The sequence below is a fragment of the Oryctolagus cuniculus genome, chromosome 2 (assembly GCF_051225735.1).
Source record: "Oryctolagus cuniculus isolate XC-2025 breed Fujian yellow rabbit chromosome 2, ASM5122573v1, whole genome shotgun sequence".
In the NCBI taxonomy this organism is placed as follows: domain Eukaryota; kingdom Metazoa; phylum Chordata; class Mammalia; order Lagomorpha; family Leporidae; genus Oryctolagus; species Oryctolagus cuniculus.
The window spans coordinates 173,441,685-173,454,858 of NC_142868.1; positions in this window are offsets into that span (position 1 = coordinate 173,441,685).

Genomic DNA, 13,174 nt, shown 5'->3' on the forward strand with positions numbered 1-13,174 from the left:
TTTACTTTGTTATTTAGGAAGGCTTATATATTTTAAAGTGGTAATCACCTGTGTATTTTTGCCTTTAATAGTGCCCTTGGCCCCGTATTTATAAGTTTCATCTGACTTCTATCTGAATTGTAAGTTTTTAAGCGGCATTCTTTGATATCTACCAATTATTTATGTAACAATTAATGTTCATATTCTGTTTGTCTTTCTTTTTCTTTTCTCTCATTTTTCACTTGCATTCTTTCTACATTGTCAGAAATGTGCTTATATATTAATCTTCTATCATGTCTTCAGTCCCATTTTACACTTGGACTTAAAATTTAGTGTATTAAATAGTTCCCATGAACTGAGGTTTTACACTATGGAGTTCATCTGAGAACACATTTCATTGGAGGACGAAATACATGAAATACTTGAAGAAGAGATTGGCTAGATATACAATCCTTGGCCCACACTATTTTTTTCTTGAGTTTTTTGAAAATGCTTCTCCACTCTTGCCTTGCAGTAGATGATGTGTTCTTAGATATCTTGTGCCCATATTGATTTCTTACTCATAAATATTTTGGCAATTTCATCAGTAGGCTCTGAAAAGTTATCATTTCTCTTTAAATACTAATAATTTTACCAAGATACATCTCAGAGTGATTACTCTGGCTCAGTTCTCCAAGTGTGCAATGGATTCTTCCAATATGTTGAATATGGATTTTATTTTTACTGGAAAAATATTCTTGAATTTTTAAAAATAAATATTAGTTTAGTTTCATTGCTTTGTTACTCTTCTAAAAAGATTCTAGTTATATATATGCAAAAGTCTTTGCATGTCTTCTGTTTCAATTACTTTTTCCTTGGTCATTATTGATCTTATTTTTTAATTTTTATGTATTCATTTTACTTTTTGAAAGGCAAAGAGCCAGAGAGAAAGACAGAACTCTGTCCACTAGTTCACTTCTAGTAGCAGACCTGGACAAATTTGAAGCCAGGAGCCAGGAGCTTAATTTAGGTCTCTCAAGTGGGTGGAAGTGTACCAACTATTTGAACCATCACCAGCCACATTCTAAGATGCACATTAGCAGGAATCTGGGTTTGGAGGCAAAGCTTGCACTTGAACTAAGACACTCCAGTATGGGAGATAAGTGGTGTCTTAAGTAGGTCAAACACTCACCCCTTATTTTTTTTTGACATTTTATATTCATGAATCTTTTCCTACTTTTTTTAATACCTTTTAAAAATCCATTCAATTTGTTCCTCACTTTAAATTTTATACTTCAATTCTGATTTTTAAACTTTTTCTTAATTTCTTTCCTGAGCTCTATCTAATCTCGGTGAACTTCAACTCTATGTATTTGCTGATTTTTGTGTTTCATTTTTGAATTCAAGTCTGCCTTTTAAATGTATCTAAGTGGTTCCTGAAGCTATTTAATTCATTTGAGATTGTTCTGTGATAATTAGAAATTTTTCCGGTAATTGAAACATTTTCTCTTTCCTTTGTTGAGAAGCTGGTGTGGAATTTTCCTGATTCTCTATTTCTAGGCATTTGTGGATGAAGTTGATACCTCCCCAGTGCTCTCTATTGCCATTATATTTATATGTAGTTTCACCAAATGTAATCATTAATGATGAGAGGAAGGTGGCTTGCTAGTCTTGTTCTATTTTGTTTGGTAGGAATTTTAATTTTCCCTTCTTATTTCTGCCACACCACCACTATGTCTGTAAGAGACCCTCTTCTCTCCTATTAGTGATGCTTCTCAAGCTGTCAACTCCAAGGTCACTCTCATTTAGACCTCTTGTCCCAGCCAGTATTATGAACTGCTGATATTATGGCTAACAGTGTTAAAATTCTGACGCTGAAGGGAGGAGAGAACTTCCACTTTGCTTATGGCTTATCTAAATACTGAGATTGTGAATTCAAAAGGCTTCCATAACCTTGGCAGCTCAAGTCAAGAGCCTCAGGTGATCACTGACGTCATACATAAGAGTATTAATTGTTAAATTAACAACAAGAGTCACTGTGCACTTAGTTCCCATGCAGGACTTCTATCCTCAATGAGTTGTATTATGAGAGTTAACTGTAAAACTTGTTCTCAAACAGTTTGTGTGTGTGTATGTGTGAAAATTGTTGAAATCTTTCCTTATCATACAGTTGGTCTTCTGTGTATAAAGTTAATTGAAATTGAATTTTAATGGAGAATGAGACTGGGAATGGGATAAGAGTGGGGGTGGGAGGGTGAGTATGGCGAGAAGAATCACGATATTCCTAAAGTTGTACTTATGAAATTTGTATTCATTAAATAAAAGGTTTCTTTGGGAAAAAATTCTGAGATCATTTTTTATCTTTTTTTCCTATCTCCTTTTCTCTTTACTACCTATGATCTATTTTGGTCCCCCCTCCCTAATAATTATTATATTCATAAGAAAGCAATATACACAATATTTTTATTTCCATATTCTAAAGTAATACCTCCAGTAGCTTTTGTTACTTAATAATGCATAGGAGGCATGCTTAAAATGGCTTAAATTTTACTTCTTTGTAGATTACATATTATTTTCTTCTTGGATTTTTAATCTATTAAAAACTCACAAATCTGTCTCTAGCTGAGAGTGCTCCTCTGAACACTAAGGGCACATATGCAATAGGCCATATACCTTCCAACTTTAATATATGAGAGAAATCTCAATATTAGCATAAATTGTAAATTCTACAATCCTCACAAACAGAACTCTTGCTCTCTATCCGTACTACATAGAAACACACACACACACACACACACACACACACACACCTGTCACAATCTAGCACATTTGCTGGATCATCCCTCCATAATTCAAGACAAAACCTTGGATTCTTAGGTCTTACTTTTCTTCAAATTCCATATCCAATATCACAATAAGCAAATGAATTAGGTACAGAGATCACACTGAAATAATAAGTTCTGTGACCTCTACACTGCTTAGCTGTTCCATCTGCATTTCATGTATTTGTCCTTTTCCCTCTTCTTTCTCAGGGACAATTTTGCCTTCTTGTCACTGACTGACTGTAATGTCAATTTTAATCTTCTGTGCCTCTGATGCAGATCATAATCTTGCAATTCCATTTTCAGGCTCTCTTCAGCCTAACATTTCCTTTCCTTACCCTCCTCAATTTTTCCTTATCTTGTTGAATTTAATTTCAGCTTGCTCTGGCAATATTTATTTGTACCACTGTGTAACCCAGATTAACGTTATTTTTTAACACTGACTGTTGCAAATTATTTTGTTACTTTTCATTGGCCTGTCAAAGCGCCATTAGTTTTTTAGCGAAACTTTAGGATAATATTAGTTTAATCTATGGTATTTTTTATAGAACATGTGATGCCCGTATATATATGATTGTTTACTAACTCCAAAATTAGGGAGAGATTTAGCTAGACTCATTGTTTGCTGCCACCAAAAAGTGGGTATATGGATTTTTCTTTTCTTCCCCTAAGTGTTCTAGTTAGGCAGTAGGTTAGTGAATATAACTCCTTGCCCAACCCTCACTAGATTTTTTTTTAGTGTACATATACTGAGGTTAGCTCTGAACTGAAGCTTAAGAGGAAAAGCAGAAATTTGCAATGCACAGTCTGCTGGAGTGCTTGTCTTTCTACTTCCCTTGTTGGTAGTTGATTGTGGAGACTCTGCTTCCCACGGTGCAATATATCTCTGACCCATCCTTTTTATTCCTTTTTGTCCAGTTGCTTTATGAACATTAAAGTGTTATTGTATAAAACAAAAAACTGATTGGTGTTGGTGTGTGTTGCTCTCAGACTCCCTTGAAAGGGAGCACAGAGCACCACCAGCACTGCCTCACATTGATTGCTGCACAGATTTTTGAGGTGTAAACATCTTTATCTATTCAGGAAAAAAGAGAACAAGACACAGGGAGAAGAAGAATAAAAAGTGTCTTTTATAATTACAAATAAATCAATCAGATGTGAACCACTGAAAGTACATTTCCTTCAACAATCTAGTTCTACACCCAGTTCCTAGAGTTTGGGGGAAGTCTTTCCAACCTGTGGTAATAGGTTCTCTCTTTGTCCTAACTTTTGGTTTATATATTTGAATATTTTTCATGTGTATTTTAGTAGAAAATTGAAAGAAGCTGCTTCTGAGGAAAATTTAGACAGGAAATGCTGTAGCCATTTCTTAGACAAAGCATCACCAACAGCTTACATTTGAACAGTGCTTTGCAGTGTGGTTGACTGTATGTTAAATCAAGCAGAAATACTTTCTTCAAAAAGAAATTCATTTATGTTAACAGAGAAATGGGACTTCCTTATTGCTAAAGCTAAAATGAATCCAGAATGGTCAAAGATCTAAAATAAAATAACAATAATATAAAAATAATTTGGAATTCTTCAAAATATCTTATAGATTTGCATACAAAGAGCCTGCATTGCTTTTATTTATGACACAAGTAGTTCCAGAAAGAAAAAAAGCAAAAGTAATATGTGTGATATTTCAGGCCTGATCACAGACAATTACAAATCTTTGCCTTACATCGTACCTGTGGGAGAGCTGCCTTTCCCATAACAGACATGGATACTTCCAACTCTACTAATAGCTGCTGTCAAGAACTCAGGCTCCCTAAGCAAGCCATCCTCATAGATGTATCTGCATTCCTAGCTCAGGAGCCTTCCTTTAATGACCTCCTCATTAAGGCCTTGGCTAAGGACCTTCCAGGTTCCTGTGCCAAGATATCTTTATTTGGGCAGCCCTGCCTGGGGCACAATTGTTCTCTAAATCACTATTGTTCTACTCAAAACCCCTCTATCATCCTCCCCACCCCCACCCCCACTTCTTAGATCAATAAAAATGCAGGAGCCTTTGGCCCAAGACTCCTTTGCAATAATAGAATTACCCCTACCTGTGCTTTATGCCATCTGACCTTCACCTTGTGCCATTCTGTAGGAAGAAAGAAACACAGAGGAATCAGGATCTTTCTATTTTACTTCTTGTCTGTGCTGTAGCAGCAAGTGTGTTACTTTCACATTTGCTTATTATCCTAACTGACCATCCTAAAAATAGACAACTCACAAGTTGGCAACAATTTCATGAACACACAAACACACTCGCACATAGATATATACCTGTATGGTAACTTAGTTTTTTAAACTGGTCAAACTGTCTTACTTTTAAGTCAAAGTAATATTCTGTGCTATGGAATAGATAGCTACTAACCACATGAGACTTTTAAATTTTCAATGAATTATATAAAATTGAAATTCAATTCCTCAGGGTGCTAAATAGCTGAAAGTATCTTGTAGCTCATATGTAGAATACTATAGATACATACCATTTTCATTGCAGAAAGTTTTGTTAGAAAATGTTGCTTCAAATAAAATATTTTATTATATATAATTTACAAATTACTGTGAAATATAAAATCTGTAGTTCTATCTAAAATAGGCTCTTTCTATTTCTTATAGCTTTCAAGTATACTTATTGCAACTGTGGTCTAATAAAGTGTGCTATTTCAATCATAAGTTGGAAAGTTCCTGGGATAATGTGTAGTAGTTACCTTGGAAAGAATTCCTTTCCTTAAAGAGATTATAAAGAAGTATCTTTCTCAATCTTCTTTCTCATTGCTAAACATCTCCAGTTCTTGAATAATTCATGGTAAATTGTGGCTTCTGGGTATAACAAAGTCACCCTTAAAAAAGTTTCCCTGTATTTAGAACAAATCTGCATTTCAGAGTATGGCATTCAGGGCAAAGTATAGCTAATCCAGTAAATCTGACATTAGCGAAGGCAAAATTACTATAAATCCAGTGGTGGCACCATATTAGCTTAGCTATTTGGAAAGAAAACCCTGAAATCTAGTCCAGAATTTATTATTTATTGATTCCTAGATACCCTATGAAGGTTAATTTTAGTAGACCTGTAGTTAGCCTGAGTTATTTCATGGAAATATGGTAAATGTGACTGCACAGCACTGATTGAGACTCAAAACACTGATGATAGTCTTGTTCAGTAATCCTGGCTCCAAGCTTTTTCAGGCGGTCTGTATCACTTGTCAGCACTGTTTATTGGTAACAGTGAATTGACAATTTGTAGCTAATCTTGGTGATGAGCCAGCCGCTATCTCCATCTCAAGGCTCAGCAAGAAACACGCCTGAATGAGCAGCAGGGTGACAGAAACCATTTTTCTCTCTGTGTGTCCAAGGTGTTCTGTACACACATTGGTGGTTCTTGATTGAAAAGAAAACAATCACTCTAGGACAATTTGTGGAAGGAGGATAACAGGAGCATGGATGGCACTGGTTCCCAGACCACTTTTCTGCCTGTGGCTGTGATGTGTATACTTACTTTACTGCTGTTGGCATATTACATTCCTTTCCTACAACAAACCATAAATTCATAACTGTTGTGATATTGTATGCTGAATGGCCTTTAGCCATCAGGCCTTGTCTACCACCATTGTTACAAGAGCTGTGTAGGCTCAGCAAGTCATTCAGTCTTCTCATCTGTAAGTGGCCATGATAATAATACTTATAAAGCTTCTATGAGGAATGAATGACACATTACATATATAGTGGCGAGCCAGTAGCTGAAAAAGGAACCACTCTGTAAATCTAAGCTTTTGTTTTTTTCTAGTGGTGGTAACAATGGCCACAGTGATCCTGAATTCTTTAAAAACTCTAGCTCACTTTCATATTTTCTCAGTCCTGTACTTGCATATTTAAGTTTTTATCCTAATTTCATACAGGTCTAGGTATCTGCATGCTTTTGAAGATATCTGGGGCCTTTTGATCATATTCACCTATATGTCAGTCAGTCACAGTCCTGAAGAGCTCAAAATCAGATGACGTGTAACTAACTTGAGTTCTTTATTTTATTTACTGGGATTAGAATCAACCTCTTTTGATAGACGAAGATCTTCTGAGATCCAGAAGCATCACTGAGTGCCAGAGCACAGTTCATCCCCTGGCAGTTCAGCACATCCCCCCATGTGAGCCATCCCCCTCCCAAACCTATTTCCTCCAGCGCTGAGTTTCTGTGCTTCTCTCTTTTGCTACCACTCAAAATGCAAGCATCTCTCACAGTCCATGCTGTTTTTCTTGCATCCAAAGACTTTCCTCTTTGCGTAGTTGTTTTTCATGAAAGCTGATTTGGTCCAAGAGGACGATGTACTCCTGTGCCTCTCACACTCAAGATCAGTTTGCTATGTTGAAACAGCAAGTAGTGCTTTTCCACCAGTATTTCTGTAATGCTATAGGACAGAGCAGGGTAGGAAAGATTAAAATAGAAATTATTATAGCATAACACAGTTAAATAGTGGAAATTCTGTTCTGGGAACCCTTTATATCATGTAAATACTGTGTGTGCATAGATGTATATACACATGTATGTCTGTGCCACCAGGTATATATGTGTGTGTTCTCTGCAACAAAGTACATGTTCCTTGCAGCAATGTTGGATTAATTTCCAGCCATATATTGCCGTCATCAGCATTTGAAAACAGAGTTCTATAGACCATAATTCCAGGAAGTGAAAGAAGTATTCTCTGAGACACCATTTATCATTTCCAGGCTCCTTCTTCTACGTGTGCTTTTGTTAAAGTGCATGTGGTATTCTACTAATGTCCTGATATTAACTATATTCATCCAGAAATGGATACTTCCCAATCTCTGTCCACACTCAAAATCCAGCATTAATTCTGGAAACAACTAACCAACAGTTTGCTGTATCCTCAACATTTATGATGTTACAACGTTACAGTATTATTTATCCAACCATTTCCAAGTTCAAGCTTCTGTCATTGTACAGGAAGCAAAACTTTACCTTTACCCTTTTAGGGTCCCAAAGCTAGGCCTGAAGGTTAAATTTTCACTAAACAGATTAACAAGAGAAAAGCATAAAATTGAATATAAATTTTACATGACATGGAAACCTCACAAGCAAATAAAGAATCTAAGAAGTGAAAAGATCCAAATGCTTTTGTGTTAGTTTGAACAACAAGAAAGTAAGAGAGGCAACTGTGTAAAATTAACTAAAGGATGTGAGGGAAGTAAAGCTAAATAAATTATTTTAGCGAGTTAGTACAGAATTCTCTCGCAAAGACTGTCTGTTGAGGAATTTTTCCCTTGTCCTAAAGAGGTAGGGCATTGTTCATACGAAAGTTTTTTTTTTTTTTTTAATTTTCTGTTTTCATAAGAAATGGGGATTTCAGAATGCCTTTTGTGCACCTGCTGTCCCTCAAGTGTCCTTAGCCCAAAGTAGTCCCAAAGCCAAAGCGGTACATTGTGGACTGTGTAGTCTACCGTGCCTCACCATCATGCTTGCTTCCTTTATTTCTTAAACTTAGATTTCATTTCTAAACCAATCTTTTATTTTTGAGTTTTCTTACTTTCTTGTTATTGTCAGACATTAGTCTGACCTCCTGCACTTTGCTTTCCCCTTCTTCTGTCCACTGTTCTCTAAGCTTCTTTTTTATCCAGCATAGACTCCACAGTCATTGCATCCATGCTGCCTCACTTTTCCGAAAATACCTACTTTCCCATTTCATCCTGTGCCAAGCTCATGAGTGTTGTTAACCTAACACAAAAGCATAACTGTGCTGACCAGAATCACTAATAGAGTGTATCCCACTTAAGCTGTGACCTTGACTTGACTCAGGAACTGCAAATTGTTACAAGATAGAGGACAGCTAGCAGCACAAGGAGAACCAACTTCTTACACAGACACTCACCTGACACTCTCAAGAGCCCAATCCAGCAATATAGCCTGCCATGACTTCAAAATGACAAATTTTACCTAGCAACTGCCTGCCGTTCACTAATCAGAGTTTTCCAGTTCCTCACCACCACTGGCAAAAATCAACTTTCTTTCACAACAACTTAGGTACAGTTTTTCTTTTGAAATTAAACCCTAACCTTTCCTTCATTCTTCTGACACACCAGAGGTCCTTCTGACCTATGTGTGCATCCTGAATTGCAATCCTAACCTTAGATTATCCCCAAATAAAATACTGTTGCTTGGAGATATGCCTCTATATTTTATTTGACAAACACTACAACAATTCTGTTGAAATTAAGCCAATTTAACTTGGCTTAATCCAAAACCTGGATGTTACAGCCATGCCAAATTTAATGATGTTAAAAAAAAAAAAATCCTTGCAATCACTCTGTCACCTAATATCTGCCCTTTTTCTCTTAGTGACAGTCACTACATATCCTTTTTTTCCTCAAGGCAAAAAACAATAATTCACCATAAAACACTTCGTTCCTTAACAGGCCAGGTGCAATTATTTATCAGTTCAAACTGTTTTCTTCCTGAATTGTTCATATTTATGTTCATTCATCTCCATTTCTAACAACACTTCTTTACCTCGGACTGTCAGTATGTCCTATCAGGAACTCGATTCTCACTAATATCTTCCACCTTCAATGCTTTTTCACCTCCAGTAAGTCTTCTAAATCAGATTCTTCAAATAAATTATGTAAATTTCCCATTTTTTTTCTGCAGACTAAATCTGAATTCCTTTGCTTAGCAAGGAAAAGGGTTTTCATTGGATAGTCTAGGAAGCATATGTACTGAATTATTTAGTACCTAGTAAAGATAATTAGATGGAAACTTACAGAACAATACTTATGAATCCTTAGAAATAAGTGAGCACGGCTGGTGCCGTGGCTCAGTAGGCTAATCCTCCGCCTTGCGGCGCCAGCACACCAGGTTCTAGTCCTGGTCGGGGCGCCGGATTCTGTCCTGGTTGCCCCTCTTCCAGGCCAGCTCTCAGCTATGGCCCGGGAGTACAGTGGAGGATGGCCCAAGTGCTTGGGCCCTGCACCCCATGGGAGACCAGGAGAAGCACCTGGCTCCTGCCTTCTGATCAGCGCGATGTGCTGGCCGCAGCGCACTGGCCGTGGTGGCCATTGGAGGGTGAACCAACAGCAAAGGAAGACCTTTCTCTCTGTCTCTCTCTCTCTCACTGTCCACTCTGCCTGTCAAAAAAAAAAAAAAGAAAATAAGTGAGCACACGACTTTGAAATGATTTCTAAACGTAATTATAGCATGAGGGAAAATAATTCACTTTTAATCACACAGTAAGATTTATAAGTTATATAATGCCTATGAGCAATTATAATGTGTGTTTACAAAGGAAGCAGATACCTGTGATGGAAATATATTTAGATAAATGGTCAACTTTTAACATGAGGACTTCAGAGTGACACTGAGACAGAAACTGGATCCCATCTTGCTGGGTTTAAAGGGCAGCTGTTTGCTCCCAGCGCAGCAGCGACACAGGCTGCAGCCCTGCCTTCAGGGGCGCAGCCTGACTGTGGTGGGCCATCTGGAATGCTTATGTGATACAAAGTGGTAGCTGAAAGCAGAAAATGATTGTTTTGAATAAGCAATGCAATTCTCCAGTCCAGAGCAGAGAAACACGATATGATTACTTGTACTTCCACTGCCATTTGTTTGTTTCCCAATACAAGAGTGATCTTTTTCACATGCTTACCAAAGAGAGATAAGAGAAATAAAGATGGCTTCTGCTTTCTGGACAAAGAATATTGATCGTTTCACAAACCAGTAAAGACGAATAAGTACTAGATGGAAATCATAATAGCACCGTGATGATCTCTGTGGACAAAAATCAATAGAAAGGGAATGGTTTTATAAGAGATATACAACATTATTATTCTAATACCTCAGCTCATAAAACCGAGGCATCTGAGTGTGACATGAGATATTAGCTGAAATGACTGGGGAGCTACTGTGGACGGAGCCTCCCCCATTACTGAGAGTGCACACCACACCGGACTGCCTCCCCAGCCTCAGGCCGCACGCACAGCAGTGAGCTCCAGCTACACTTCCTTTCCATTCCTCAGTTTGTTGAGATTCCTCAATGTCTCTTTTTCCAAATCCAGGCCTTTCTCCTTGCTATTTCTTCTGCTGGGACACTGTAATCAGACCTTTCAATGACTGGCTCTTTCTCATCACCCAATCTGTGCATAACAAACCATTTCCTAGGCAGAGACTTGTGCAACTACCACGTCTAAAAATTTTCATTCCCGCCCATGCCACAGTCACCATGTAGCCCTTCACCTTTTTGGCATTTACTAAGGACTGTCTCCCTCTCTGTAGTTGTTCCTTTGTTTATCTGTCTCTTCCCTCAATTAAAAGTAAGTAAGCTGTATTTTCTGGCTTGGTCAGTATTGTCCTCTTCAGACTCTAGAAATTTATTTGGAATATAGCTGATGAATAATAAGTATTTGTTGATTGAATAGACAAATGCATTTCAAGGTGTATAACTGTCTCCTTTCCCCCATCAGTTGCAAATCTCTTGATAGCAGGGCTAGAATAACATCCCTTCTGCTTGTCCTTTCTTGCTATGAAAACTGAACAGCTTAGCACATCCTTCTATATATGTTTCCATTGTTGAGTCCATGAACAAATATTAACCCTTATGGAGGAAGAAATTTGCTATGTTGAAGAGTTCCTTGCTGTTTATTAGGCCATTGGTAGACTACATTACTCTACTGGTATACTAAAAAACACCTAAAGTATTGTTACTAATATGTACTTTTTTTGCTGTCTGCTGTTGAAGGAATAAAATTACCATGTAAAGGCCATCTCTTTCAAAAGAGAACACATTCTAAGTCAGAGGATTCTCTGTTCTTCAACTGGACATGAACAAAAAAATAGAAGAAAGTAGGAGAAAAAAGCAAGTTGGAATTCTAACATCTTTTTTTTTTTTTTAAGTTTTTAACAGGCAGAGCGGAAAGTGAGAGAGAGAGAGACAGAGAGAAAGGTCTTCCTTTTGCCGTTGGTTCAGCACTGCGCTGATCTGATGGCAGGAGCCAGGTACTTATCCTGGTCTCCCATGGGGTGCAGGGCCCAAGTACTTGGGCCATCCTCCACTGTACTCCCTGGCCACAGCAGAGAGCTGGCCTGGAACAGGGGCAACCGGGACAGAATCTGGCGCCCCGACAAGGACTAGAACCCGGTGTGCTGGCGCCACAAGGTGTAGGATTAGCCTAGTGAGCCGCTGCGCTGGCCAGAATTCTAAAGTCTTTAAATCTTTTGATATTCAATTGACTAGCTGATTCTTATACTTTAGCACCAACTCATTAACACTAGCAGAGAAATCATCTTGGGTCCAAAGCTAAAGAGAAAACATAGCTTTTACTTTATTAGAAAAAATCCAATGATACCTTAAAATGTCTATGTGAGAAATATTGATGTGAAATATAGAAGAGAATTATTAAATTTCCTCACTAAAGTATTAATAATAGAAGGAATTCTTCTACGTCAGTAACTTTTTTCCCCACTTTCCTAAAGCATTATATTTTTTTCATTACATTCTTTTAGTAACTAGAAAAGTATTACTTTTAGTTCAGTGTGTACATATGCTGTGCTCTCCAGTCTTGCCTTATATAACACTTTCTTTTAATGCTTATGCATGTTTGTGGGTTCAAGATTGAAACTTAGATGCTACTTATGTACACCTGAGAACTCAATGGCTAAATTACGTTCGCAAAAAAAAATTTATTGGCATTTTAAGCAATTTTCCCAAGTGTAAATTCAGAGAAAATCCATTTACTCTCCCTTTTTTAATCTAAGGCTTGGGTTGTAATTTTGCAGTACCCAATATCTCTCTGAAGCCTGTAGTATATACTTCCACTTCTTTTCTAACTATGCATTTCGAACCTAGCCTTTGAAGTTGAAAGAAAATTAATGGGTACCTTTTTCAGTATTGCAGTGATTCGGGTAGCAAATGCATGACAGTTTCTTAGTAGCCAACCAGTGAGTGTGGCATTAATGATTTTGGAGAAAGTTAACAAAGTACATCTATCACTTTGTCACATGTGGTAAAAGAATGCATCAATCAGAGGATAACAGGACCTGTCTTTGCTTCTGTCTACTAATAATCTGTTACAAAAATCAATAAAACAGGTATGGCAAGCTACATTTATGTTGATTAAATAAAACAGATTAAAAATAGATGATTGGAGGCTGGTAATATAGCTCATATAAAAAAGCAGCAGACAATTTCCTAAGTTAGGCACAATCATCATGAACCTGACATTCTTGAGTTTTTCCCTGTATCAGTATTTTATAAAAATAATCTAAATGGCTGGACTATTAACTTTATTTCAGAGTGCTATTTAACTTGTTACAAGAAGAAGTAAATTACAATCCAGTCATGGATATTTTACCACACTAT